The sequence below is a fragment of the Hemitrygon akajei genome, unplaced genomic scaffold (assembly GCF_048418815.1).
Source record: "Hemitrygon akajei unplaced genomic scaffold, sHemAka1.3 Scf000229, whole genome shotgun sequence".
NCBI classification, from domain to species: Eukaryota; Metazoa; Chordata; class Chondrichthyes; order Myliobatiformes; family Dasyatidae; genus Hemitrygon; species Hemitrygon akajei.
In genome coordinates this window covers 5,089-31,207 of record NW_027332111.1, presented here as the reverse complement: position 1 = coordinate 31,207, position 26,119 = coordinate 5,089, and the positions used below count along the sequence as shown (strand labels likewise).

The following is a 26,119-nucleotide window of genomic DNA, read 5'->3' as shown; positions in this document are numbered from 1 at the left end:
TGTTTGGTGCTCTAACTGAGTCACCTGATTCTCATTTTGGGCTGGCTACATAAATAGTTCCTCGGTTCTGCTTCATTGGCTGGCCTGTTCCCTTCCCTTCGTTCTGAAGCCTTGCCTGCGTCCTCGCCTGTATCGCTGTCAAGTTCTACAGCCGGAGCAAGACCGGATCCTTGCTTCATCTAGATAAGGAACTGTCTATCGTTGTTTGGAACTGTCTCTTTGCGTCCTCGCCTTCGCTGGGTAGGTCCGGCCGTTTACCGCTACCTTGAGTTAAGAACTATCTCTCTGTGTTCTGTGAACGAGTCCCGGCCCTACATCCTGCTCCCAAGGAGGAGTGCTGACTCTGTGTAGAGCCCCGGTCCCAAGTCCAGTTCGCAAGGAGGGGTCCCGGCTCTGTGTTCCATGTCTCTGTCTTCCTGTCCACCCAAGACTAACGCTCCGTTTTCCTGTTCTTCCAAGACCAAGTCAAGGCTTCGGGTTCCTGTCCTTTCCATGTGCCTCGTCCTTTGCAGGAGGTCCATGTCTATTCCTGCAGCAAAGCCTCGAAGAACCCAAGCCACGTCCAGTCCTGCAGCCAAGCCTCGAAGAACCCAAGGTTCGCCTAGTCCTGCAGCCAAGCGTCGAAGAACCCAAGCCTCGTCCAGTCCTGCAGCCAAGCCTCGAAGAACCCAAGCCTCGTCCAGTCCTGCAGCCAAGCCTCGAAGAACCCAAGCCTCGTCCAGTCCTGTAGCCAAGTCATGTCCTCGCCTAGTTCCGTGGTCCGAACCCAAGTGAGGACCCAGGTTCTGGTTCCTTGTCCAATCTCTGGCTCGGAGTCCAAGCCCAGGCTCCTAGTTCTCAGTTCCTTGACCTGGTCCCGCTTTCCTAGCCAAAGTCCTAGCCCAAGTGTGTGTTCCTGTCCCAGCTCCTGTCTGTGTCCAGTCCCGTCCCGAAATCTAGTCTAGTCCAGTTCCCCGTACTTCAGTGTCTGTGTATTGCATTTGGGTCCGTTCCCAGCGCCCCCCGTATGACATTGTCTCATTGAGGCAGGGAAAGAATGATAGCGTAAAGTTACCCTGTGTGACAATAAATTTCGAGCAACTCGTCAAGAGGAAGAACGATACTTAAAGTTCAGAAAGGAAGGATCAGGTAGGGTTATGGCAAGTCACAATGCAGACTAAGAAGTATTTAATAACGTACTTCAGAATCAAAAGGGGAGTAGGGAAGGCCTTGGCGAGATGCGCTGTGAGGAACAGAAGGAGTCTGGGGAGAGTGTGGACAGATCAGATGTAAAAGAGGAAAACTATTGTCTGGACTCCAAGGAGGCGGTGAAGCTCCTCACTGAATACATTGATCAATCTGAACATAGGGTGAAAAGGCAAATATGCTCGAACATGCCGAAGCTTAGAAAGACCATGCGCTGGAAACTTGGAAAGCATTATGATGGATGATTCCCTGGTTCCGGAAGGGATATAGTCCAGGTGATTTGGGAAAGTGAGCGAAGGTATTGCTAAGCTTCTGGACGGGATATTTGGGTCTTCGCTGGCCACGGAAGTATATCTAGAAAGCTGAAGCATGGTAAATGTTATTGCTTTGTTGACGAAAGATAATGAGGATACTTCTTGGAATTATAGACCCGTGAGTCTTACATTGGTAGTGAGTAAACTATTGGAGAGGTTTATTGAAGAGGGAACTTTTGACTATTTGGAGAAACGTAGTCTGGCTACGGAGAGTCAACATGGCATGTTGCCCTTTATGAGCCAGATTTTGTTATTTCAAAAAGTGAAAATAAAACCAAAAGCAGAATCAGAACAGTCGATGTGGGAGCATTAATTTTGGTCAGGCGTTTGATCAGTTCCCCATAGTAGATTCACTCAGAAATTCAGGAGGCAAGGGATCTAGGGAAACTCGGCTGCGTTGATTCAGATTTGGTTTGCTAACAGAAGGGAGATGACGTAGTAGATAGAGCGAATTCTGGCTGGAAGACAGTGGGCAGCCGTGTTCCACCTGACGAGTCGCAAATGTGGTACACTTTAGACTCTGGTACGCTTTACAACTCTGTTTGGACTCTTCAGTTGCAGTGCTCCGAGAAACAGGGCTGAGGGAAATAACCGATTTAATCTAAACACCCAGCAGCAGCTGGAAAAAGTTAATGGAATTTGGGCTGACAACGCATATCACTGAACTATTGACTGCACCGATGAGTTATCTTAGCAAACCTGTCATTTACATATTACAGGGCAGATGCTACAATAACTTTAAGCATTCTTTGCCAGTGGAGGAGTACAACTTAAAACCAGTATTTCGTCATGTTCAGCAGCAGCTTTCGGTGCTCATTAAAAGAACCAGCCTTCCAAAATGCCAATTCCAAATTCCTAATTCAACTATACAACAAGTGATCCGAATGCCAATTTACCTGTGAATCGTGGTTTTACTGTATCAGGTGTAGATACGCTCAAATTTCGGTTCTTTTGATCCTATATCCACGCGGCCAGTGTAGAATCCGTGTCTCCCTCTGAAATCCCTGCTTGCATTTACACTGTCCATCCGCCTCATATTGTTGTGTACCTCTATCAATTCTCCCCTCAGTCTTCTACGCCCTCGGGATTAGTGCTAACATAGGTAATCTTTCTTTTTAATTCAAAACATTCAGTCTTGGCAATTGACGTGTACATTTTTTTCTGTATTCTTTCAAATTTATTTACACCTGCCCTGTAGGTAGTTGAGCAAAACCGCACACAATATTGCAAATTAGGCCCCAATAATGTCTTAAGCAAGATCAACATAACATTGCAACTCCTGTGCTCTGTACTTTGGTCTATGCAGGCCAATGTGCGAAAAGTATTTTTTTTACGACCCTGTCTAACTGCGCGGCAACTTTCATTGAATTCTGGACCTGCATTCCCAGATTCGTTTATTCTATCGTACTCCTCAGTGCCCTGTTTCTCATTGTGTCAGACCAACCCTGGAAATCTAAAACTCCCACAATATTATTTGGCACCTCCCCAGGGTAAAAGGTTTGGGTCTGGCATAATTTCTCAGTTGTGTCCAGGAAGGATTCATGGCAGTATAAGAAGAAAGGTGGACTAGCGAACGCTTCATACCGGATCTAATATTGGAAAAGGAAACGGATCAGGTGACAGATCTCTCCGCGGGTCAGCGTTTCAGAACGAAAGGGTAGAACTCCCCGACATTTACCTTGCACAAGGTTAGGAACAGGGAGCATGGAATGTATTTAACTGGGGGTCTGCGAATTATGGTGCTACCCGGCTGGAACTTGCGAACGTACATTGGGAAATGATGTACTCAGGGAAATACGCAACCGATATGTGGGGATTGTTTAGGGAGTACTGACATGGGGTTCAGTATAGGTTTGTGTCATTGACGCAGGGAAAGGATGATAGCGTAAAGTAACCCTGGGTGACAAGAAAATTGGAACGAGTCAAGAGGAAGAAAGAAAGATACTTAAGATTTAGGGAGAAAGGCTCTGGTAAGGATATGAAGGGTCACAATGTAGACAGGAAATAATTTAATAATGGACTTAGAAGAGTTAGAAGGGCACTTGAGAAGTCCTTGGCAAAGTTGCAGATGACTGGAGATAGTGTGGGCAGTACAGAGGTAAAAGAGGAAAACTTGTGTCTGGAGTCCAAGGAGGCGGTGAAGCTCCTCACTGAATACATTGATGAATGTGAACACAGCGTAAAAAGGCAGATATTCTCGGAGATGCCGACGCTGAGAAAGAGGATGGTCTGGAAACTTACTGAGCTTTTATCCAGGATATTTGGGTCTTCACTGGCTACGGAAGTAGAACTAGAAGACTGGAGTATGGCAAATGTTATTCCTTTTCTGACGAAAGATAATAGGGATACTCCTTTGAATTATAGACCAGGGAGTATTCCGTCAGTAATAGATAAACGATTGGAGAAGATTATTGTAGAATGAAATTATAAGCATTTGGAGAAACGGAATCTGGCTAAGGAGATTCAACAAGGTTTTTTGAGGGACATGTTGTACTTTATTAGCCAGATTGAATTAATTGTAACTGTGAAAAACAAACAGATGGACCAGAACAGTCGATGTGGGTGCATTAAATTTGGTCCGGCGCTTGATCAGTTCCCCATAGTGGACTCATTCAGAAAGTCGGGAGGCATGGGATTGAGGGAAACCTGGCTGCGTTGATTCAGAATTTTCTTCCCAACAGGAGGCAGATGATGTAGTAGACAGAGAGAATTCTGGCCGGAAGGCAGCGGGCAGCCGTGTTCCGCAAGGTGGATCGAAATTTCCATACAATTTACAACTATATTTGGACTCTGCAGTTCCGAAAAACAGGGCAGAGGGAAGTAACCGACTTAATCTGATCACGCAGCAGCAACTGGATAATTTATAGAGTTAGTGCTGATGACGTAGGCAAATCGCTGAGCTGTTGACTACATCACCTCGTTATCTAAATTGACCTGTCATTTGCATATTGCAGGGCAGATGCCAATTTACGGAATTAGGTCTGATGATGTAAATCCATCGCAGAGCTATTGACTGCACCGCCACGTTATCTAAACTGACGTGCCATTTACATATTACAGGGCACATGTTGCAATGAACGCAAAACAATATTTTCCCATTGAACCCTACAACCAGCATTTCAAAGTGTTCAGCGGCAACTTTTGCTGCTCATTAAAAACACCAACCTTTCAAAATGCCCATTCTACATTCCCAACTCAAGTATGCATCAATTTATCCCAATGTCAGATTACCTGTAAATCGTGGTTTTATCACATAGGTATAACACTCACCCAACAGGCTGGTATATGTCTAGGGGAAAAAGAGATCCAGCCACTCACCAACTCCACCTCCCGTACACGCAGGTGCTGTGAGAATCAAGTTTATGCCGCGCGCACACACAGTATCAAACTCACACCAGATACCGTTATGAAATACACTTTAAAGATTTTACTAAAACTAAAAGAGTACTATGCAATAAAACATATATGAAAGAAAAGAAAAAACAAAAGGCGCCAACTTATCAGAGTTCAGTCAGTTTAGTGCACATCGTTGGAGCTCAACCATCGAACCATTCGACCCCTCGTCACTTACCTCCGACCTCCACGTCCCCGCACCTGGGACCACCCCTGGTGGTCGACCAAGCAGTGCAGCGCACGTCCACCTTCCTCGGCGTCTTCTTCCCGACTCCCCTGAAAAATCCGCGAAGACCCCCAAGCGCCCAGCCTGACAAGACAAAGTAACATTCACCATTTGTTAACAAATGAATACAATCCCCATATCAGCCAGTCTAAAGCTAAGAAACTGCGAGAGAAACACTTATCAGACAAGGAAGCATTCCTGCACTTAACAAACCAAAAAAGCCATTTTGAGTAACATACACAGTACATTGTACATAGGGTCTAGATGCGCTCATGTTTCTATCTATTTAACCGTGAATCCACGTGGCCGGTGTGAAATCCGTGTCTACCTCTGAAATAATTCATAAATGAAACATACAAAACTACATGAGCTAAAAACGCGGCGAGAGCAAAGCGAACACCTGTGCTCACACTTGTCTTCCTTCAAAACCGTCGCCGGTAAATGGAGAATACAGAATAGAAACTTCCAAAGCAAAACGCCTCAGCACGTATTCTGAAGAACCAATGATTCACTGTACCGGGACCACTGTCACACCCACCTCCAGCCCGGAACTACTGTCTTTATCGCCTTACTGAAGGAGTGAAGGTATATCTCTGCAGAGTGATACTCCCTTTGTCATCTCACATCTGCACTTCCATCTCCTCATGCTGTAACCATCCCTTTTACTCAGTCTCCATGCTTCAGTGTGTGCGAGGACAGAGGGATCGAACAGTATCAACGACTTTCTAGATTGGTCAGTGCTGTGAGACACTAACGTTGTAACCCGGAGATGCAGTCAGTCCGGTGTAGGGAACCACTGCACAGAAACAGGGTCTTCAGTCCGTCAGGTCCGGAAGGAATTATTTACACTGTCTACTCCCATCGACCTGCACACGCACGGTGGCCATCCATATCCCCCGCATTCGTGTTCTTATCCAATCATCTCTAAAACGTTGAAATCGGAATCTCAATTACCACTCGTGTTGGCTGCACTGTCTACACTCTGACCACCCTCTGGTTGAAGAAGTTTTCACTCATCTTTCCCTTAAACATTTCACAATTCACCCTTCTCCTATGATTTCCAGTTGTATTCTCGCCCAACATCAGTGGAGAAAGCCCGCTTGCATTTACACTCTCAAAAAGCCTCATAATGTTCTATACCTCTATCAAATATCGCCTCTGTCTTCTACCCGCTCGGGAATAAAGTGCTGACATATGTAATCTTTCCTTTTAAATAAAAAACATTCAGTCCGTCACGGCACTAGCCATGTAATTTTTTCTGCATTATTTTAATCTTATTTTCATCTTTCTTCACACAGTATTCGAAATTAGGCCACAATAAAGCCTTAAACAAAAGCAAAGTAACTTCCTAACTCCTGTTCTCAGTACTTTGTTCTATGAAGGCCAATGTGCGAAAATCTTTTTTTTTTTTGGTTACGACCCTACCTGTGGTGCAACTTTCATTGAATTATGGACCTGCATTCCCAGATTCGTTTGTTCTATCGTACTCCTTAGTGCCCTATCTCTTATTGTGTCAGACCAACCCTGGCTGGCCCTCCCAAAGTGCAATATCTAGCACTTGTCCGCGTTAAATCCGATCTGACATTTTTCAACCCATTTTTCCAGATGGTTCAGATTCCGCTTCATGCTCCGTTACTCTTCATCACTGTCGACTACACCCGTAATGTTGCTGTCATCGGCAAATTTGCTGATCCAGTTAACGACATTATTATCCGGTTAGTTGATATAGATTACAAATAACAACGGACACAGCAACGATCCCTGGGACACTCTGCTCATCACAGGTCCGCAGTCAGAGAGCAACCATCCGTTACCACACTACAGCTTCCCCAACGTACCCAATGGCGAATCCAATGTACTTCCTCATCGTGAAATCCAAATGACTGAACCTGCTCGAGCATCCTCCCCTACGGAACCTTGAGAAATTCCTGGCTGAAGTCCCTGTTAGACGGCATCCACTGCCTTGCCTTCCACACCATTCCTGGTAACTATCTCGTAAAGCTCCGTGAGATTGGTTAGACACGACCAACTACGCACTGGCCCATACTGACAATCGCTAATGTTCCTGTTTGTCCAGATACTTCCCTTCATACCCCATGACCAGCGGAGTCTGAACACCGAGGGCAATTCATCATTACATAATACTTGGCGAGTCCTTTCCGAGCAAAGCCATCGAGATCATCCAGCGGTCGGTGCTGATTTATATATGACCTATTGTTTTTTTTTTAATTCTCCTGCACTTTTTTATCCGACGCGTTGAGAGTAGTCTAGAAAAGCAAGGCGTTATAGCTTTAAATAATTAATCGACTTACTTAACTATAGCAAGATACGGTACGCACGATCGAGCACAGAACATAGAATACTACAGCACAACACACGACGTTCTGAGAGGCTTTCAACTAATATAAGTTCGATCTAACACATCTCCCCTGCATCTGAATCAGAATCAAAGGTTTCAAAGGAACATTTAAAGAATCAGAAACAGATTTAATATCACAGACATACGTCGTGAAATTGTTAACTTTACTGTAGCAGTACAATGAAATGCAGGATAAATAAATATAGAGAAAACAAAACTGAGGTACAGGTGGCAGCGGGAAAAAAAGCTGTTCCTGAATCGCTGAGCCTGAGCTTTCAGGCTTCTGTATCTCCTTCCCGATGGTAACACTGTGTAGAGGGCACGTCCTGTTAGTGGGCAATGTTAATGATGGACGCCACTGTGACAAGTATCATCCCTTGTAACAATGATCAATGAGATACAGAGAATCTGTATTTACCAACAAGTATCTTTTATTATTTCTACTAAAATCACGTAGATTTACACACTGTCGCTGACAGCAACATTGCGGGTGTAGTCGACAGAGATGATGGGTACCGGAGCATGAAACGGAATCTGGACCAGCTGGAAAATGGTTTGAAAACACTTGTCTTAACAAGTAGCTACTCTTCTGAGCGTGGTCTCAGGTTTATTGCTCTGATTAGATTGTCCCAGAGTCAAGAATCAGTTCAGAGTCCACACCCTTCACATGACAAATGGCGACTTGTTTGAGAATGGTCTCAGATTTAGCAGATCATTACCTGAAGCTTCCTGTGTCCACATTCAGTTCCTCTGATTAAATTATTCCAGTGCCAGAATCAGTTCATAGCCCACAAAATGGGGGAAAACAGAGAGGACTGGTTTGTCTGCTTCCCTGTCCTTGATCAGTCTGTAGTTTCTTTTGGCCAACAATGTTTTATGAGCCATTCAATCTGACACGACGGTATCTTTCTCGGGTCTGTTGTCGTCTGAATGCACCAGGGCGGATGATGGAGGTTTTGCAGAGATGCCGAGTGCTGTAGGGGTCGAAGGGGTTTACAGAAATGCGGTGTGATATAGGAGTTGGAACGGTTTTGTTACGTACCCCGTAACGGGTTAAAAGAACCAGCATAAATGGAACACACCTGGAGTCTGGTATTGTTACAAACAAAACACTACTTATCAGTATCCACGTAATCTCGTAATATAAAACCTGATAAATCAAACAGGTTAGCAGAGTTTATGCAAATGTAAGTGTGTAAATATAAAACCCCAAACTTCTTCAGCTTAGGTGGTCAATGATACCGTCTTACGATGGTATAGGAATGACGTCAGTTCAGTTCGTGATATTAAGCTGAGTACAATTGAGGAGAGAGAGAGAGAGAGAGAGAGAGAGAGAGAGAGAGAGAGAGAGAGAGAGAGAGAGAGAGAGAGAGAGAGAGAGAGAGAGAGAGAGAGAGAGAGGTGATTTGTTTTCCAAGTAAGCTGATGTCGTCGATCTTTCCGTCGCCTTCCGAAGTCGTGTTAAAGTTTTGTGATCACACAAAAGAGTACCGCCTTCACGCAGTAAAGCTGTCGAAGGTTAACCACACCGATAACATTCCACCGGTCACCCCTTCCCCACACTGCGATCAAAACCCACCTTTTCGTGGGCACTGAAAGCTTATCCAGTGTCTATTTCTTCTGTATTTCTGTCCGTGTCTTCCGTGTGTCTGTGTGTCTGTCTGAAAATATAGCTGACCTTGTATATATCCCAAACATGTTGAACGCCAGCTGCCCATTATATAGCCCCGCCCTTCCGTAACCATGGCGACTCACGAGCTGCTCGGTGCTCTCTCTCTCTCTCTCTCTCTCTCTCTCTCTCTCTCTCTCTCTCTCTCTCTCTCTCTCTCTCTCTCTCTCTCTCTCTCTGAATCGGTGTACACCAACTCTCTCTCTTTTTAAAGGCACAGTCCATATTGAATACACCTTATTATCTCGTCACAGTTTTTACAGATAGCGAGGGGTTTCAGCACACTTCTCCACCAATGTGGAAATGCAGTTTACTTGTAGTACCAAACTGGCATTTCTGTCTGTAACAAAATGAAACCCGTCTTGTGTCGGTGTGTTTTGCTAATAATGTTCGTGCAACATTATGCTGAGTGATCCTGAGTACCTGACTGCAGACCGCAGTCCCTACACTATAATGGCAGAATATGGCATTAAAGGCAAAACTTTTGGCAGTGCGGAGGATCAGAGAGATCTTGGGGTCCCAGTCCACAGAACACACAAAGCTGCTACACAGGTTGACTCTGTGGTTAAGATGGCATATAGTGCATTGGCCTTCACCAATTGTGGGATTGAGTTTAAGAGCTGAGAGGTAATGTTGCAGCTATATAGGACACTGGTCGGATCCCACTTGGAGTACTGTGCTCAGTTATAATTGCCTCACTACAGGAAGGACATGGAAACCATAGAAAGGGTGCAGAGGACATTTACAAGGATGTTGTCTGAATTCGGGAGCATGCCTTATGAGAATAGGTTGAGTGACCTCGGCCTTCTTCTCCTTGGAGCGATGGAGGATGAGAGGTCGCCTGATAGAGGTGTACGATAATGAGAGGCATTGATCGTGTGGACAGTCAGAGGCTTTCCCCAGGGCTGAAATGGCTAGCACGAGATGGCATAGTTTAAGGTGCTTGGAAGTAGGTACAGAGGAGATGTCAGGGGTAAGTTTTTTTTTACACAGAGACAGGTGAGTTTGTGGAATGTGCTGCTGGCGGAGGTGGTGGAGGCGGAAACGATACGGTCTGTTAAGATACTCCTGGATGGATACATGGAGCTTAGAAAAAGAGGGCTATGGGTAAAGCCTAGGTAGGTCTAAGGTAGGGACATGTTCGGCACAGCTCTGTGGGCCGAGAGGCCCATATTGTGCTGTAGGTTTTCTATGTTTCAACTCAGAAGACGGCCACTGGGTTTGTCCAACCTTCCTTTAATTTGCTCTTACTAATCAATCCCAAATGCCGATTGGCCACTAGTTGATTGGTCACCGATTGCTCTATTGCACTGCCGTGAGCTGCCCCTCGGACAATGAGCCTTGTTGAAGTCCCCTCCTCTCCAGATCTCCGATGTCCAGGTTGGCCACTAGTCAAAGCCACCGGACTTACCTCTCAGTGATGACCGTGTCAATACCAGCAACATGACACTGGCAACCGAGTACATTGTCTTAGACAAGACACCTGCCAAATCTAATGCCACTCCCCTTCGCACTACATATGGACTGCCATCTATGTATGCATATTGATCTGTTGTCCCTACATGTTCATTGATCACTTTCCCACTCTGCAATGTGAATACTCCAGTTAAAGAATACTCCATCTCCTGCGTGTGTGCTTCTATTTGATATGTAGTTACACAGACACAATGCAGGCTGACATTTGAGTACAGAAGTGATGACCATAAGTTTCTGTATTCCTCCAACCCTGAGACAATTTTAGATCCAGATTATTTGTTGTTCTCACAGTTCCAGTCCAAGAAATGCATTTTTCTCTTTCACATTTTGCAAGGGTCATGTAAGAAACGGCAAGAAAAAAATACACAGATATAACTGTTACTAAAAATTTTATTGGTGGCTTATTATACAAATGCCCCAAGTGAACATGCTGAACCCATCAGCACGCAATGCAACAAGGACTACTCACTTGGAATAACTTTACAATTGACTTAAATTGTGATGCTCCTGTCAATATTGTAATGTCATTCTGGGTGCAGTAAGAATTAGGCTGAGTGATGACACCTGACAGCTTTTCAAACATTTTTAGAATGTGGAAAGGCACCAACTCTATGAATTAATGTATCCTCCAATATAATTTAGGAATTAACCTTCTTACATTGCATAAACAACTGATTAACACTCGTTTACAAACTGCATTGCATTCCAACAGTTGCTACATTCTCTCATGACTCATGCGGTCCTTTTCGTGGGTGCAGACTTCTGGGAAGCATGAACACACTTCAGATTAGCATCATGCACCGCATCCCACATCAACAGCAGTTCGAAAGGCCGAAAACGGTGCACTAGCAGCAACTCACGGTAATAGCAAGGATTAAAAGAGTCATCTTGGGTTGAAGGAACCCTGACTCCAGCTGTCCTGAATCCGCTATGGGAGCGTGGGGCTAGTCCAGACTTGGCCAGACACATCCCCAAAAATACATCATCAATGGGGTATAGTTCAAGGTCTTGGGCTATGTGGTAAATGATGTGAGCTGTATACACAGACATAAGTATGCCCCCTCCACCAACATATGGTGGGTACGACTTGATGGTGGTCACTATTTCTGGCACATAATACTTGCTCGACTTCTGGCGAATGGGCCCAACCCCATAAATGAGATGGCCCACAAACAGGTGTTGGTGAACCTTCATGCCTAGCAAGTAATCAACCATGTTATCGGTGTTGGCAAAAACATCATCATCTCCATTGAAGATGAATTTGGCACTGGGCCAAAATTCACTGACCCACTGCAGCATCTTGTATTGTTTGAGGGTGAGGTTGAAAAAGGTATCCAAGAAATCCCATTGTAGGACATCTCCGTGTTCTCTGTTTTCCATTGCTAACAGCTGATTCAATTTCCTACTTTCTTTTTGGTCAGGGGAGACACCGGAGATAAAGACTCTCTTAATTAGGACCCCATTGAATTCGCGTTCTCTGCCCCAGGTCTTCCTTACCATTTCCCGCCGATCCTGGTTGAAAGGGTCAGATTTGATTACCAGGAGCAGGAAGACATTCTGAGATCCTTCTGGACCACCGCATTTATCTGGGACGTTTTGAATCATGTCAAATTCTCGACAGTGTTTATACATCAAGAAGTTTTTTATGTGCTCTTTCTGTTGATCAAATGAGGACAGGTGCAACAATGTCGTATTCGCGTGGCACTTTGGCTTGAGCACTGATTTAGTTGCATCAGCAGTAACAACCTTGGGCAGATCTTTGCGATGAACAGTTTCTGCAACATCATCAGTCTCTCGACGTTGGTCATTATCCCAGAACACGAAGAACAATCCCAGAGTAATCAAAACACCCAGCACTACTTTCTTATAGAATCGCCAGTGTCCTCTCATCTTTCACCTGAAGCAGAGAAACAAATATGGATTAATTCAAAGAAAACTTTACATTTACATGATGCTTGAGAAGAATGGGAAGTTTCAACTGTAATGAGGTTCACTAATGCTTTGTAATATTGACCTCAAAGTGATGGTGAGGTAAGTAATGGACAGGGCCCTACACACTGTTGAAAGTTTAATTGACCTGAAGCATTCCATTCCAGCAGAAAAACAAATCTACCTATAGGATACCATCTCTGTCATTAAACTGAAAATCGCATAGTTTCTTTCTGGGCTTTAAAGATATATGATTCCAACGGCCGTATTCCACCTCTCTTCACAGCTCTCATCACTCCTCTCGTGCTTAAACTGAACTGAGACATTGAGCAATAGAGCACAATGCAGGCATTTTGGCCCATGATGTTGAATCGACCATTTATTCTGCTCCAAGATCAATTTATCCCTACTCTCTCAAATAGCTCTCTATTTTTCTTTCATCCATGTGTTTATCTAAAAGCCTCTTAAATCTCACTGACGCATCTACCCTTATCACTACCCAGGCTGTGCATTCCATACACCCACCATTTTCTTTTTAAAAAAAATACTACTTCTGACAATCCCCTAAACTTTTCTGTAATCACCTTAACATTATGCCCCATCATATTAGCCCTTTCTGCCCTGGGAAAATGTTGTTGGCTCTCCATTATCTATACCTCTTATCAGCTTATACGCCTCTATCAATTCACTTCTCCTCCCACTTTGCTCTAAAGAGGAAGGCCCCAGCTCGTTCAACATTCAGTTTGAGTTCACAGGTTATTGATACTATGGAACATGATCTGTTATTGATCTGTTATATTAGTAACCGAATATATGGCAGTGCAGGGAAGGTAACGTGTTAGTACAGCTACTGAAAGCATCTGATTTTTATGGCATTTTAACCAGGTCTATGTATGCCTTCAATAGGAGAAACAAAGAGAAGTATACTCAAGGACCTTGGCTTCCTGCTTCTATTTTAACCAGAGAATTGTATTCAAAGTTAAATTAGCAGTGGCCCACCCACGCTGCCATCCATTGGTCAAGCCACTTTATGGAAGGCTGCAACTAAGGCATAACTAGTCCCAAAGGCAAGGCTTATTCCACCCAGACATTCAGCAGTATGCAATTGTGACAAGACAGCGAAGCCATCGCAGGCCCATATCTATTGAAGGAAAACGGCACCAGCATCACCTACGGCAGGAATTTACGCTTCATGAAGAGCAGTGAACCTTGGACTCCAGGAGCCCAGAGAAAGCACAGATAACTGATAGCAGAACAGGGCAGATAGTTAGCATGATCCACAATGTGTATGAGTAAAACCTTGGATGCCAGGAGCCCTGAAAAGATGCCAGTGACTGACAGCAGAACGATGTGTACAAGTAAAACTATTTGCACTGGGATGCAACTTGTGTCACTTTAGAATTATGGAATCCTAGAGTAATGCGATCTAAACAGGCCCTTCGGCTCAACTGGTCCATACCAACCACAGCATCCTCCCTGCTAGTCCCAGTTGTCTTGTTTGGCCCATAACTCTCCAAGTCTCTCCCTTCCATGTACCCGTCCGAATGCCGGTTAAATGTTGCAGTTGATCCCACTTCAACCACTTCCTTTAGTAGCTTCTTCCGTGTACTCACGGTCCTCTGTGTACAGAAGTTATCCCAATTTCTCTTTTCAATGTTTCCCCTCTTTCTCTTCTATCTGTGACCTCTTATGTTGGACTCTCCAACTCTCCAATAATGACAATCCACCTTATCAATACCCCTTGTGATTTTAAACTTCTGAGGTCACCTCTCATTCTCCAAGGAATAAAGGTCCAGCATGGCCAACCTCTCTGTAACCCAGGCCCTCTAGTCCAAAGAACATCCTCCTAAATCTCTTCTGCACCCTCTCCAACTTGACAGCGTCTTTCCTATAACAGGGTAACCAAAATTGTACAAAATATTCAAAAGTGGTCTCAACAACAATTTATGTAACTGCAAATAAAGCACCGCCCTTAAACTCTACACCATAACTGATGAAGGCTAGCATGCTAAACGCTTTCTTTCACCATCCTGCCTTTCAGTGAACTGACTTGTCAGCGCCTTGCCTTTCATTGTACAAGTTCTACTTCATTTGAATGTCCATCACCTCACATATAACCATATAACAATTACAGCACGGAAACAGGCCATCTCAGCCCTTCTAGTCCGTATCGAATGCTTACTCTCACCTAATCCCACCGAACTGCACTCAGCACATAACCCTCCATTCCTTTCCTGCCCATATACCTATCCATTTTTTATGACAATATCGAACCTGCCTCTACCACTTCTACTGGAACCTTGTTCCACACAGCTACCACTCTCTGAGTAAAGAGGTTCCCCTCGTGTTACCCTTAAACTTTTACCTCCTGAATCTCAACTCATGTCCTCTTGTTTAAATTTCTCCTACTCTCAATGGAAAAAGCCTATCCAAGTCAACTCTATCTATCCCCCCTCATAGTTTTGAAAACCTCTATCAAGTCCCCCTCAAACTTCTACGCTCCAAAGAATAAAGATCTAACTTATTCAACCTTTCTCTGTAACTTAGGTGCTGAAACCCAGGCAACATTCTAGTAAATCTTCTCTGTACTCTATTTTGTTGACATCCTTCCTATAATTCGGTGACCAGAACTGTACACAATACTCCAAATTTGGTCTCACCAATCCCTTGTACAATTAGATAGATAGATAGATAGATAGATAGATAGATAGATAGATAGATAGATAGATAGATAGATAGATAGATAGATAGATAGATAGATAGATAGGATAGATAGATAGGTAGATAGATAGATAGATAGATAGATAGATAGATAGATAGATAGATAGATAGATAGATACTTTATTCATCCCCATGAGGAAATTCAACTTTTTTTTCCCAATGTCCCATACACTTGTTGTAGCAAAACTAATAACATACAATACTTAACTCAGTAAAAAATATGATATGCATCTAAATCACTATCTCAAAAAGCATTAATAATAGCTTTTAAAAAGTTCTTAAGTCCTGGCGGTTGAATTGTAAAGCCTAATGGCATTGGGGAGTATTGACCTCTTCATCCTGTCTGAGGAGCATTGCATCGATAGTAACCTGTCGCTGAAACTGCTTCTCTGTCTCTGGATGGTGCTATGTAGAGGATGTTCAGAGTTTTCCATAATTGACCGTAGCCTACTCAGCGCAATTTTAACATTACATCCCAACTCCTATATCAATGCTCTTATTTTATATCAATGCTCTTATTTATAAAGGCCACCATACCAAAAGTTTTCTTCACCACCCTATCCACGAGATTCCACCTTCAGGGAACTATGCACCATTATTTCCTAGATCACCCTGTTCTACTGCATTCCTCAATACCCTATCATTTAACATGTATGTCTAATTTGAATAGTCCTACCAAAATGTAGCACCTCACATTTATCAGCATTAAGCTCCATCTGCCATCTTTCAGCCCACTCTTCTAACTGGCCTAAATCTCTCTGAAAGCTTTGAAAACCTACTTCATTATCCACAACGCCACCTATCTTAGTATCATCTGGCATACTTACTAATCCAATTTACCACCCCATCATCCAGATCATTAATGTATATGACAAAAAACATTGGACCCAGTACAGATTCCTGAGGCACACCACTAGTCACTGGCCTCCAACCTGACAAACAGTTATCCAGCACTGCTCTCTGCATCTCCCATCGAGCTACTGTTGAATCCATTTAACTACTTCAATATTAATACCTAACGAATGAACCTCCCTAACTAACCTTCCGTGCGGAATCTTGTCAAAGGCCTTACTGAAGTCCATATAGGCAACATCCCCTGCTTTACCCCTCATCCAACTTTCCTCGATACCCTCTTCAAAAAAATTTAATAAGATTTGCCAAACATGGACCTTCCACGCACAAATCCATGCTGACTACTCCTAATCAGACCCCTATCTATCCAGATAATTATATATACCATCTCTAAGAATACTTTCCATTAATTTACCCACCACTGACCTCAAAATTACAGGCCTGTAAATTGCTAGGTTTACTCTTAGAAACCTTTTTAAACAATGGAACCACTTGAAAAATTCGCCAATCCTCTGGCACCACCACCTATTGTAATGATATTTGAAATTATTCTGGTCAGAGCCCCTGCTATTTCTACACTAACTTCCCTTAAGGTCCTAACAAATATCCTGTCAGGTCCCGGAGACTCATCCACTTTTATATTCCTTAATAGCGCCAGCACTTCCTCTTCTTTAAACAGCTCAGGTATTTGTGAAGTAACGGGAATAGCTGGGTAACAAGGACGGGAGTAACGTAAATAGACCCATTACTCCATAAAAGTCATCTGATTGATAAGGTTATTTTTCCCCAGTAAGTGCACACTAATCTGTTTGTGAAATAGGTTGCACTCGTTTGGACGTGGTTATCAACAGTTTGTAATCACTACATAGCTGCTGCCTTGCCCATCATTGTAATGGCCCCACTGTGGACAAATATTTAAGTTTGCTTTATAAAGTTGTTGACTCTGAGACCGGTGCTGCTCCAGGTTGCCGAGGCACAGCTAAATCTGGCGAAAAGGAATGTACAGTGTTCAAAAGATTATTCCAAAATCATTACTTTTTACCAGAGTTCACATGGCCCATCCTGCTGCAGTGTCCTTTCCTATAAGCCCACAGCGATTTCTGCCCTCAGCTGTCACGAGAGTTTATAGTCTGACAGTCAATTAGTTCCAAAGTAAACAATAAATTAATGCGATGACACCACCCGATCTGAGCCAGGATTCGGTTCGCGGTTGTTCCCTGGAGCAGATCGATTTGTCGTGAGATACAGTACGTAATCTTTGTCACCGTCTACTGAGCTACAAAATTAAACCTGGATCGAATAGCACATCAGAACCATTGGCTCGAAGGAGTTTTTGTGTCGTTTTAGTTCCTGCGCTGTGGAGCAGGGTCTGGAGTTTACGTGCTGATGAGTGTGAGTGCAGGCTTATGTGTGTGTTCTCAACTAAATATTGTCCAGAGTATGTTCACTTACTGTTTGGGCCCACAGAATTCCGGTGCTCGGATGCGCTGGAAACAGAATCAGGAGCTCAGCGCAGAGTAAACACGGAGACGGCACTGGGTGGGTAACGTTACGATGTGTTAATGCGCCCCTTATGACGGCAGGAATCTCTAGTGTTTCTACCATTTCATCACTGTCTTTAAAATTGTGTGGATTTGCGGATCAGCCTGATTTTTCTGCACAAGTGAATGTGCTATTCCAGCAAAGACAACAAGTATCTGTCAGTGATATTTAAAATAAAACTTTATGAGTTAAATCTCATTGGCTGTTGATAACAAATGTCTATGTGCACTGTATTGTGCTAATCCGGTATCTATTAATACGGCCACTGATTGTATGTCCGTGGTCTTCTACTGCCGTTGCCCATTCAGTCCAATGTTCGACAAGTTACGCGTCCAGTGTTGCCTCTCTGCACAGTGCAGTAGTTCGTGATTATTTGAGTTACTGTCGCCTTCCTGGCAGATTAAATCAGACCCGTCTTTCTCCACTAATCTCTCATTACCAAGGCATTTTTGCTCTCAGAATTGCCCGCTAATTGATTTCTTTTTCCAGCACCATTCTCCGCAAACGGAGACTGTTGAACTTGGCAAACCCAGGAGTTCTGCAGTTCCTGCGATATTCAAACTGAACGGCCTGGCACCAACAAATATTCCATTCTCAAAGTCATCCAGATCATCATTTCACCTCCTTGGTGATGTTTGTTGGAGACAGAACGTACTCTTTACTAAGGAACAGGACACGGAGAGACCCGCTGATAAACCTGTGGGTTTAGTTAATGATTATCACCAGGAGCTGACTGAACATTAACCAGGGTGTGTTCATTACGTACAGAACCCGTAACACAGCCTTACTGGGACAGAGTGGTAACAGAATCTGTACACGGAAAGAAGCTCGATCTACTGACATATAAACATCACAAAGGCATTTAGCCACTTTTGTGAACAGATAAATGAGACTGAGAACGTATTGGGTTGTTCAATCCATACAACTGTAGCGAATCGCTTTTGAAAGAATTAATAATTCCCTTCAGCTAATTGCATGCACCGACTTCCTGTGCATGTCCCGCGGGAAACCGGTGTTGTTGGAAATGTTATAGAAAAAGCTGCATTTTCAACCCAGCTCCGAATCATCAGAAAAGGCTCCGGAGGTGCGAGCTTCCCGCATCTCGGAACCGTCCGCGGGCTGCTGCTTCCAACAGCAGGAAGTCGATCCCGTCCACACTCGGGGTTTTATTGATCCCTGGCCGAGGGAACTGAGGATTTGCTTTGCTTATTCCTTCACTGGCGGGACCGGACACTACCTGTCTATTCTTGAGGACATTTCGTTAGGTTAGCTACTGGGTGATGGCGAAAATTATTAGAACTACACGCACTGCATATTATAGCGGGGGGGGGGACGTGTAAAGATGTGATGGTTCCATTACAGAGTCGTTGGTGAGACCTGTTGTGGATCACCGTCTTGTGTTGATTCCGTTGTGTCAGAATGTGTGTGGGTAGTTGAGAGATCTTTAAACAGGTTTAACAGGAGAGAGAATCTGCGCGTTGTGAGTTGTCCTGTGAAGAAACGTCCGTGATATTGGCTTCTTTTCAGTGATTGAGAGGAATTTGACATGACCAAAAGTATACAGGGTGGTGAATACATTACAGTTTTTTTTATTAGCAATGTACTCGATTGTATCCGTAGTAGTTTGGTAAAATCAGTGGGATATTTGATGAGACATAAAGTATCCTGCGGCGTCTTGACAGGGACGTGGACCAAAATAGTTCATGTTGTGGGAGGAACTGAAAGCATTTGAAGACAGTTGAAAGCAGATTATTACAATTATTTCTGTAATCTCTGCAGTGTAACGTTCCTTGAAGGACAAGTGAGCGAGATGTTACTGGTGAGAGGCAGGATTAAGGCGCTGAGATCACAGACAAACCTAGATCGGTCACAGTAAATTCAGCATGTGAACTTTATTAAATCTCCCATCAGCATCCTCTAGCTGGCAAAAATATATCTAGTGATTTTAATGTTAAAGGATGAGCCTATTTAGGAGTGTTTTGAATGTCCCTGTTGTGTCCTGCCTCATCTGACTACACATGGCAGATCTTTCCACGGACCCACTGGTCTAGGGGAAAAAAACATCTCTGAGATCCCTGTACTTTCTCTGATCACTTGTATTAACCATTTCAGCTGGGAATCTGTTCCATGTTTTACTGATTACCTTGCCTTACCAGTATCCATTGTTTCAGTATAATAATACTAAGTAAAGTAAAGGAAGGCATTAAAGTAAATTGATATTTAAATTACATATATATTTATATATATATATATGTTAGAAGTAAGGCCTGTAAGTGAGCAGAGGAACCAGTTAACATGACTTGATAAAGTGTTGGGTTGGTTTGTAGTGTAAAGTTTTTTTATATTTAGCAAAATATTTTTCCCCTTTGCAGGGCTCCTCTATTTTAAGGCCGTATCTAGTCTTTTTTTGTAACTGGCGGGAGGAATAAGGAAAACTTTTTTAAACCACTATAATAAAATGGGCAGCTCGCGGAGACCCTTCCGTTTTTTCTCTATGGGGATGCATTTCGGCTTTTTTAAACCGATTTTCGGGCTTTTTGGGGTGGTGGGAGGATTGGGGTTAGTTTTGATTTACAAGATTAATTGTAAGATTATTTTAGTTTTTTTTTTGGGGAGGATTTTTTTTCCCATTACGGAGTTCCGGAACATGCTCATTTTGTGTATGGTGGTACTTAGCAGCGCCAGTTTTGATTTACCTGCGCTGGTATGCTTCCATTTATGTGTTAAATAGAATATTCTTTATGGCAAATACACAGATAAATGATGTAAGTTGGAATGTACGTGATTGGAATCATCCTATTAAGCGAAAAAAAAGACTTTTAAAATCATTAAGCCGATACAATTTTTGTTCAAGATACGCATATCATAACGGGCGATCTAAATAGATTTTTTAAAATGTGGAAGGGCCTTCAATTTCAAGCTACGTGTCAAAATCAAACAAAGGAAGTATCTATTTTTGTTAAATCTAATACTTTATTCATCCAAGAAGATATTGTGTCAGATATTAATGGTAGATTTTTAATTGTTAAAGGAACAATTTGCAATATAAAAATTCTTCTGGTTAAACTATATAGACCTAATGTAGATGATCCTTCTTTTTTTAAAAAAATGTATTTGCTTTATTGCTGGAGTTAAAAGAATATATGTTGTTAATGGGTGGTGATTTTAACTTTTGTTTAAACCTTTTGATTGACAAGAGTTCAACTAATCAGCGGCTTCCGAGTTGTTCTGCATCACTTATTAATATTTTTCTAATTGATTTTGGCCTGGGTTGAAATTTGGGGACATTTCTATTACAATGGTTGAGATTATTCCTTTTTTTTCTCACGTTCACAAAAATATTCGAGAATCGATTACTTCCTAGTTGATCCCCGATTTTAGTCCAAAGTCCAGAAATGTGAATATGATGCTATAGTCATTTCGGATCATGCGCCTTTAAGTTTAGCTGTTGAATTGAATGATGCCTTGGCGTTTTCCAGAAAATTTATTACCAAGTCCAGACTTTGTCAAATTTGTTGAGACTCAGATAAAAGATTTTTTTTTTCTTTTTAACAATACGGGAGATGTTTCAAAATTGATTATATGGGATACATTTACATCATATCTGCGCTGTCAGATAACTTCCTGCTCAGCTAAGCTTAAGAAACAGACAAAAACAGAGTTAGATGTGATTTCAAAACAAATTAAAGACTTAGATAATATTTATGCAGTCTGTCCTAACATTGATTTATTTAAACAAAGAGTTGAACTCCAATCACAATGTAATTTATTATTACTTATCCGATTGAAAGGATTTTACTTAAATTGATAAGTCAATTTTATGTGTTTAGAGATAAAAATAACAATCTATTAGCATCTCAATTAAAGCAGCTGGAGCTAAAAGAGAAATTTTAAAAATTCGTCAGGGAGATGGTAGTTTAGTATGCAATTATGAAAATATTACTAAAAAAATTCAAGACTTTTATATTGAACTTTACAAATCTCAGTTTCCAGCTGATTCCTCTAAAATGGATATGGTTCTACAAAAGATTGATTTTCCTCAAATTTCTGTTGAGGATCAACAAATCTTGATGCTTCTATTACTGAAAGGGAAATTTAGAATGCTAATTTTTCATTGCAATCTCATTAAGCTCCTGGACTGGATGGGTATTCTGTAGGATTTTGTAAAAAATTTGAAAAATTGCTCTCTTCATATATGTTGGAAACACTTAAAGATTCTTTTTTGATAGGGAGAGTTACCTCGCACATTTTATAAAGCTTCTATTTCTTTAATTCTTAAGAAAGATAAAGATTATACTGACTGTGCTTCATATAGACCTAGTTCATTATTTAAATGTGGATGCTAAAATTCTCTCAAAAATATTGCTACAACTGGATGGAAATGCTTCAGCTATAATTATTTCTCAAGATCAAACAGGTTTTATAAGGCTTAAATTTCCAGCATCCGCAGATTTTCTCGTGTTTAGGTTTAAATAAAGGGCCGTTATTCCTTTTCTAATGCCCGAAGATTGTTAAATGTTATAGATTCATCCTTCTTTAAGGTTTCTCAATGTGTCGTGTCTCTTGATGGTGAAAAGGCATTTGATAGAAATGAATGGAGATACTTTTTAATGTTTTAGAGAAATTCGGCTTTGGTATTAATTTTAATAAGTGGATTAGAATGATATATAAAAGCCCTATTGCTACTGTTATTACTAGCACTTGCAGATCTTTTTTTCGGCTTTCATTGGGTATGAGACAAGGATGTCCGTTATATCCTTTGTTATCTACTTCGATGCTGGAACCCTTGGCTATTGCACTTCGTAAAGCTAAAGATATTCATGGAATTTTTATAAGTGGGGACTGTTCATAAGATCTCTCTTTATGCTGACGATCTTTTAGTTTATATTTTGAATCCTGAATAATCCATTCCTAGCTTATTGAAACTATTAAATGATTCTGGAAAGTTTTCAGGATATAAACTAAGCCTTCATAAAAGTGAATTATTTCCTCTAAATGATCCTGCTTCTATATATGATGACATTCCTTTCAGAGTTACGGGACATTTAAATATTTAGGTATTATTATCACTAAAATTATAATTATCTTTATAAAGCTAATTTGGTTCCTTTAGTGGATTTTATGAAGCAATTATTTTGTATATGGAGTCCACTTACACTTTCGTTAGTCGGTCGAATTTATGCAATTAAAATTATGATTTTACCAAAATTTTTTACATGTATTTCAAAATATCCCTTTTTTAACTAAGAAGTTCTACGATCAAGTTGATTCCATTATTTCAACTTTTGTTTGGAATAATGCAAAAACGAAGAATTGCTGAATATCATTTCCAAAAATTTTAAAAAAGATGCAAGTCTTGCTTTGCCTTATTTAAGAACGTATTATTGGGCTGTTAATATACGTTAGATGTGCTTTTGGCTATATGGGGCTGATAAAGATGAACCTTGGGCTGATTTGGAATTGAATGCTGTGAAACAGTTTCATTTAACCTCATTATTAGGAAATTCTTTGTCTGTACAACTGGTCAAGATTACTAATTTAAGTTTATATCCTGTGATTAAGCAGTCATTACAAATTTGGTTCCAGTTTCGTAATTTTTTAATCTTCAAAAAAGTTAAACTTTTTAATTTAATTTATTGAAATTATTTAATTAAACCTTCATTAAGAGATCCCTACTTTTTTTTTTGGAGGAACAAAGGGGTTTGTTCCTCCACGGATTTGTTCCAAGATGGCTGACCTGATGTCTTTTTCAGAAATTAGAAACTAATACTCTCTATCATATTCACATTTCTTGTAATATCTTCAGGTCAGTCACTTCTTACAAAAATACTAAAGTACTTTTCCATATATAGAAGATTCTGACCTGTTAGATAATGTTTTTAAAATGAATCCTTTAGTGAAGGGTTTTATTGGGGGAAATGTATAATTTATTGTTACAACAACACAATTACCCCTTCACTTAAGAATAAGCAAGATTGGGAGAGAAAGCTTAACATGACCTTGATAACAGAAGATTGATTGCGGATTTTGAAGTTGGTTAACTCTTCTTCGATTTGTGCCAGTCACCTCTTTAATTCAATTTAAAATTGTACATCTTTACTATTTGACAAAGGAGAGACTGTCTGAAATGTTTCCTAATGTTGATAGTCAGTGTGACAGATGTATAACCGAGACAGCCACATTGACACATATATTTTGCTCGTGTTTTGTATTGAAACGTTTTTGGAAATCTATTTTCTCTACAATTTCAAAAGCTTTAAAATTAATTTACCGCCTAATAAATTGACAGTTTTATTTGGTATAATCCCTCAATATATTCATGGTATTCCTCCATCAGACGGACATGTAATTGCATTCGTTACATTATTGGCCAGAAGGGCTGTTTTGCTGAAATAGAAAGATGCTTTTACACTTACTTTGATACAATGGTTTCTTCAAGTGATGCTATGTCTTAGTTTGGAAAAAAAATAGAAGTCGAACTTTTGATCCTCGATTCGATTTTGAGAAAAGGTGGGATTCATTCGCCGCTACTATTATCTGATTTGAGTTAATTAATATGCTTTCCTTCCAATTTTTCTTTAAATGGATTTGAGTTGGCGGATTGATGGGTTCTTTTTTATGGAAGATCGTATGATGTATAGCTCTGGGGTGTGCTCTCAATGGGTTTTCTTTTTGGCTTTGTTTTAGTTCGTAGGGTTTTTGTTTAGTTAGCAGCGGTTCTTTTTTTCTTCTTTATCTTTATAGAAATATTCTTAACACTTTACTGTTCTTATTATTTTTGATAAATTGCTTAGCTTTGTTAATCAGTTATTTGCTAATTTAATTCCTAATTGCACATTATGACATATTGACTTACTGTACCTTTTTGTCAATCTTCAATAATAATTAGTAAACAGATTTTAAAATGAAAAAGAAAATTTAAAGGGATTTTCAGCACACAGTAAAGGGAATCAGCTCAGCTATTTGTAAAGTATGTGTGAGGGTGGGGAAACACACCAACGTGAGGAAAGTAAACAGACCCATTATTCAGAATTTTATCTGTTTGATCAGTTTACTTATTTCCAGTAAGTGAACACTAATTTGAAGGTGAAATACATTCTTATCCTGTTGTACTCTTTAGCGAGTGGTTATCTCCAGATTGTAATGTGGACACAGCTGCTGCCTTGCCCGTTATTGGAATGGTCCCATAGAGGACAAATATTGAAGTTTGCTTTATAAAAGAGCTAACTCTGAGATCAGTGGAGGTCCAGGCAGTGGGAAAACAGTTAAATCTGGTGAAATTGAAGATCCAATGTTGAAAAGAAAATATTATTCCAAAATCATAACTTTTCACCGGAGTTGACAGTTCCTGTTCTGCTGCTGTGTTTTTCCAGTAAACCCACAATGGTCTTTGCCTCCAGCTGTCGCTACGATTTATAATCTGAAAATAAATTGATCCCCATGCATACAATAAATTAATGCCAAACAAGAGAAAATCTGCAAATGCTGGAAATACAAGCAACAGACACAAAACGCTGGAGGAACTCAGTAGGCCAAGCAGCATCTACGGAAAAGAGTACAGTCGAAGTTTCTGGCCAAGACCCTTCATCAGGACTGGAGAAAGAAAAAAGATGATAGGTCAGAGCTAGAAGGAGGGGGAGGGGAGTAGAGGAAGTCGCGGAAAATGATAGGTGAAACCGGGAGGGGGAGGGATTAAGTAAAGTGCTGGGAAATTGGTGAAACAGATACAGGGCTGACGAAGTGGGAATCTGATAGGAGAGGACAGAAGGCCTGGAAAAAGAAAAGCAGGGAAGAGCACCCGAAGGAGACGATGGGCAGGCAAGTAGATAAGGCCAGAGAGAGAGAGAGAGGATTGGGGAATGGTGAAGGGGGGGGGGGCGGTATTACCTGAAGTCTGAGAAATCGATGTTCATGCTATCAGGTTATAGGCGACTCAGACGTAACATGAGGTGTTGCTCCTCCAGTCTGAGTGTCGCTTCACCACAGCAGTGCGGAGACCAGGAATCGACATGTTGGACTGGGAATGGGAAGTGGAATTAAAATGGCTGGCCACTGGGAGATTCCGCTTTTTTTTCTGGCGGTCAAAGTGTCGGTGTTCCGCAAAGTGGTGCTGCCGAAGGGTCTCGGCCCAAAACGTCGACTGTCCTGTTTTCCATAGATGTCGCCTGGCCTACTGAGTTTCCCCAGCATTCTGAGCGTGTTGCGATGAATTAGTGTGATGACACCGACTGAACGGAGCCGGGATGCGGGTCGCGGTTGCTCCCTGGAGCGGATCGAGTTGTGGACAGATACTGGATGTAATCTGTGTCACCGTGCACTGAGGGACAATAGGAAGCCTGGACCGAATAGCACAATAGAATAATTTGCTTCAATCAGCTTTTATAACCATAGAACAATTACAGCAGGATCAGGCCATCTTGGCCCTTCTAGTCCGTGCCGAACGCTTACCCTCA

At 41.6% G+C, this 26,119-nt stretch overlaps 1 pseudogene; it reads right to left on the bottom strand.

Moving 5' to 3' along the window:
- Window positions 1–10,994: 10,994 nt before the first annotated feature.
- On the bottom strand, window positions 10,995–25,857 carry LOC140724461 (N-acetyllactosaminide beta-1,3-N-acetylglucosaminyltransferase 3 pseudogene; annotated as a pseudogene).
- Window positions 25,858–26,119: the final 262 nt, after the last annotated feature.